Source organism: Misgurnus anguillicaudatus, chromosome 25, assembly GCF_027580225.2.
Source record: "Misgurnus anguillicaudatus chromosome 25, ASM2758022v2, whole genome shotgun sequence".
NCBI classification, from domain to species: domain Eukaryota; kingdom Metazoa; phylum Chordata; class Actinopteri; order Cypriniformes; family Cobitidae; genus Misgurnus; species Misgurnus anguillicaudatus.
Genome location: NC_073361.2, coordinates 25589255 through 25594255, shown reverse-complemented (window position 1 = coordinate 25594255; position 5001 = coordinate 25589255). Strand labels below are relative to the sequence as shown.

At 36.1% G+C, this 5001-nt stretch overlaps 1 long non-coding RNA gene across 3 annotated transcripts; it reads left to right on the top strand.

Moving 5' to 3' along the window:
- The first annotated feature begins 255 nt into the window (after positions 1-255).
- On the top strand, positions 256-3211 carry LOC129439614 (uncharacterized). 3 transcript variants are annotated; one of them, XR_012368053.1, is made up of 5 exons: positions 369-383; positions 618-664; positions 1196-1324; positions 1530-1613; positions 2434-3211. It is a non-coding gene; the product is annotated as an uncharacterized lncRNA (long non-coding RNA). The 3 variants fall into 3 exon arrangements; XR_012368051.1 differs by having other exon boundaries at positions 618-679; XR_012368052.1 differs by lacking the exon at positions 618-664 and having other exon boundaries at positions 256-383.
- The last annotated feature ends 1790 nt before the right edge of the window (positions 3212-5001 follow it).

The following is a 5001-nucleotide window of genomic DNA, read 5'->3' as shown; positions in this document are numbered from 1 at the left end:
TAGCTGCCTGCATAATCATGAGCTGTGTCTGAAACCGCTCCCTATCCACTATATAGTGCACTATATCGGGTGTCGGCCATTTTGTAGTGGTGTCCGAAACCTGAGTGAACAACTTCATTCCCTACATTCATTCACTACTTTTTACCCACAATGCACTCTGATTTTGAGGGTACATTCGATGTACACTGTCAGTACCCGATCCGTGCCGCCTGTCCAATCTGTTTTGCGCATGCGCATAATTGTACGCATGCGCAGAAGCTCAACTTGTTTTACGACAGTTTACGACCCTACCTGATCTGTTCTACGCATGCGCGACAACCGGAGTTTAAAAATAGTGAAGAAATGCGTCATATAAGAACACCGGCGAACATATGGAGGCTAAGGTAAGTGACGGAAATGTTCGTTCAAAAGTTTTAATGCAGATATACAGGCGTCTTTATGCATAAACAACAAGGTCACTAAGACATAATATACAGTATTTCATATCATCATGTAGTAGTTAGCTAGACTAGCTGGCTGGTTAGGCTTACAATGAATGAAATGCAGTGTGTCCGGTTACCTGAAAACTTCGAGTGTTTAAACTAACATTTATTTGATGGTGTATTGGCCCTGACTAGATTCGTGTGACATGTAGGCTAAACCACAATCCTTGTTGATACCAGAGGTGGACATTACTTAAGTATTTTACTTTCTACATAAAACTAAATGTTTAAGTATTCCTTTTTAATCAGTGTTTTACTTTGGAAAACATACATTCTAAAGTATATTATCATAATTTTTACTCCACTACATTTCATAATTTCAAGTGTTTGGTTTCCCTACTGAAAATCCAGCTAAAACCAGCATAAGCTGGTAGCTGTTTTTGCTGGTTTAAGCTGGTCAGGCTGGAAGACAGCTGACCCACCAGCTTTGCCAGGCTGGGAGGACAAGCTTAAACCAGCTACTGCCACCTTAAAGCTTATGCTGGTTTTAGCTGGATTTTCCAGTAGGGGTGTATTTTAATCTGTTTATCTTATTTATGTTTATTGTTTCGTCATGTCATCTTTGTTTTAATCCCTTTCATTGTCTGTGCATGTCACATTAAAAATGTGCAATATAAATAAAGTTTATTTAATTTGATTTAGTCTTTCATCATTGTATCTATGTGTTAACATTGTAGCAGCATATGGTGAGTGAAGATATCTTTTTTTTTTAGTCATTCGTATAAAGGACCAACATGGACCAGTAGTTATTTCATGCTGCCCTTCGGCAGTACCTACTAAGTGGGATGTCGCGGTTGACTGGAAGAGAGTCATGCGGGTGGCCAACCACTTCGTTGTAGATGGTAAGTTAGTTGAGATAACATTGGACAGACAGACAGACCAATAAATCAATAAATTAATAAATAATCTATTTTTCAGACAATCATCTTTTGTATACTATTATTTTCTTTTCAGTGTTTTACATCTGCTCTTGGTTGTTTCCATTTAATGAATCTCGCACTGCATACTATTGTTTGCTTTGTGACAAATTAAATGTTATGTTTGTAGGTTTGTCCATGCTGATGGCTATGCAGCATAGTTGAAGCAGACCTGTCAGAAAACTTCTCTAAGGTGCTATGAATCCTATGACTAGTAAGTAGAACCTCAAACTAATACATTGCTGTTCAAAGGTTTAAGGTTGTGGTTTATTTATTTAAAATGCACCCATTTCATTGCTAAAAAACAACGTTATCTTGTGTATTTGGTATAATACAATGTGTTTGCGTGGTTTCTAGTAAAAAAATATATATTTTCCACATACCGTACATTTTTGTAGGTATAGATTTCCCTCCTTCCTCAAACGCATTGATTTTGTACAGAACTCATTGATTTAAAAAGCTCTGTGTCCCTAATTGACCAGCTAATCTGTACATTGTGACGCTCCTTACCATGTTTAAAAAAAATTGCTCGCAATGCTAACAGGAGTTAACTTACAGGCCAAAGTGGGAAGAATTATGATAATGTCGGTCTTGTCTACATCACCAATCCCGAGAAGTAAACTGTTGTCGACAATCTGTGTGTTTCTTGTAGTCCAAGAAAAGAGATTTACATTGGAGGCGATAACTTGTGTCATCGTTTACTTTGGGGTTTATACCTTTAGCATATCGTTAACATTTACTAATACACACTTACACACCAAAGGAAATGCAAAAAAGTGAATCAGACCATAGTTGCACTTTAACAAAAACAGTTAAACTGTTTTTTAACAAAAACAGTTAAGAGTTTACTCCTAAACTCTACCAGTCTTAATTAAGAAAAACACCTCTTCTAAGCCAAGCATTCACATACACATCTTATGACCTTGTTCTCCAGTGATGAAATAAGAAGTGCACATAAGCTTTTGCTTGAAATAATATGAACCACAATAATCCTCATCCTTCTAATTTTCCTTTCCTGTTTTTTTCCCCATCAGGATACACATCCTAAAATTACTAGAGGTTACGGAAGCTCCTTTTTGGATCCAGCTTCATTTGTGAAGACTTCAGATGATGCCAACACTCACAGAGGCTTAAGACGATGGCAACAATAGATGGACATACAAAATTGCCAAATATAATATTGTAATTACTGCCCCAAAGCGCAAGTTTGCCGATTTTTAACCCACTTTATATTGTTACAAATACAATAGATGCTAACATTTGAACAGAAAATGTTTCCTCTTTATTCTTGAGTTAATTGTGCTGATTTATTCCCATTTTTTTATCCACAATTCTTTGCCAAAATGATGTTTTGCATCATCCAAATGGTTCATTTTCAAATTACAGACATTGTAACAACACAAAGTGGGTTGAAATTCTGCCAACTTACCCTATAATAATAATTGTCTTTTAACTGAACAGGACTTTAAACACATGACTTGTATTAACTTAGAGCTATTGTGAAATTAATATTGTTTTGTTTCCAGAACATTCTCCTCAGTGAGTCACTGTTACCTCAGACTGATTAAGGGATTTTTTGTAACCTTGAAACATGCATTGGTTTTATTATGGTAAAACTGCATATCTTATTTCAAACCAAGGTTTTGTAACCATGGTTCTACTACAGTAACATTATAGTAATGCTGGAGTGAAACTGTGGTAACCATATTATTTTAAATCATGGTAAAGTTTGTGGTTACTAAAATGCACTTCTATATGCTGTTGTAAGAGCATGATTATTTTTTATTTATTAATAAACCATGGTTGATTTTATTTTTACTGTGGTTTTACTGCAAATTATGGTAAAAAAAATTATAGATAACTTTTGCATGGGTACAGAAAAAAAGTGTAAACTGAAAGTCACGTTGGTTAAATGCATCTGATAAATGTAAATTTAACGATTATGAACCATTAGCCGCTGTATGTTAGCTGGGATGCGGTTTCGGATAATTGCCTTCATTTAAATATGTCTTTAAAAAAAGTCTTCATTTAAATATGTTTAAAAAGAGTCTTTATTAACTACACAAAAGTGTAGCCTACAAAAATACGCTGCCAGTTGTTATGCTTGGCCGTAAAGTGTTTCAACGCATGCGTGGTACCAATCGCACAGTGAAATGATGACGTTTTCTACTACGCAATTGTGCGCATGCGCAAAACAGATTGGACAGGCGGCACGGATCGGGTACTGACAGCTCGTTCACTCATATTTCCCATGATGCAATGGGAGACGAATGCGTAACTTGAATCTGCTGAAGGATACTGACAGTAAACACCAAACATTTAGGTTTATAATTTGTCAGTTATTTTCTGCTTCTTTAAAAATAAACAAATAAAAAATAATTGCGTTATCTTTATTTAAAATCTAATAAACATTTTTATTAAACAATAAATAAACAGCAGAAATAAATATTATAACCAGCTGTTTGCTCTCTTTATTATCAACTAATAGAATAAACATGACAAATGTAAAAAAACATAGAAAGTAAACTTTACCATTTCACAGTACAATCAATAAAGCCACACAGGTGTTTATGATGAATCTCTGCGACAGCTCTGACGCTGATATTTACGTCAGTGTCCGAAATCGCTCACTCATTTTCATTTGCTTCTTCCCCATATAGTGGACTCAACCGTCATTCCCCATATAGGGAATAGTGAATGAGTGAACGAGGGAACGGTTTCAGACACAGCTATGGACATCGCGTCTCGTATTCAGGCTGAGCAGCTTTGGCGCTTGAAGCGCGAATGATGCAGCACGAGTGTAGACAAGCCAATCATAAAGCGAAATAAGTTAGAGAGGCGGGACTAAGGAAAGGTAGATCCAATCATATTAGCGATGTGAATTTTGGAGGCGGGACTCATCTGTTAACCGTTTGTGTGCCACAAATAGCGCTATTTTTCTTTATATAAGAGTTTAAATCTCATTTAAATTATTCCTGAATAAATTCATGTTAAATTAAATAAGCAACAAGTAAAAACACAAGAAACAGACAGACATCAGTTGTTATATGAATAAAGATCATATATATATATATATTTTTTTTTAAAAAAAGCACCCCAGAAAAAAGGGCACTTTCTCTCCAGGAATAAAAAGGGCAGGTGCTCAAGCCCCCTTTGATGTCTATGTGTGCACGTGCCTGCTCTATAGGATCCCAACCGAAGCACAAGGGTCTTATCTAGCGAAACGATCATCATTTTCTGCAAAAAAATACTTTTTACTTTCCACAAATTCTCATCTTGCACAATCTGTGAGACCCGTCAGCGTGACTTTACGTATTACATAACCCCGTCGGAAGGTTGCGCATGATGTATGCGAAACTACAGCTCCAGTGTTTACATGTGTGAAGAAAGAGGACCACTTCAACGTTGTTGTATGTGGAATGATAATAATTAATGTCTTTGTGTCAGTTAATGTTTAAAAAGGTCCGCAAATGTGCGTTTCGTATATGTAACACGTGACCTTTTGACGTCATTACGCAATTACGTGACATCGCACTGGCTCGTCACACAGCCGGAAGAAGAAGAGAAGTTGTGGTTTAAAAGTGCATATTTTTATTTTTATT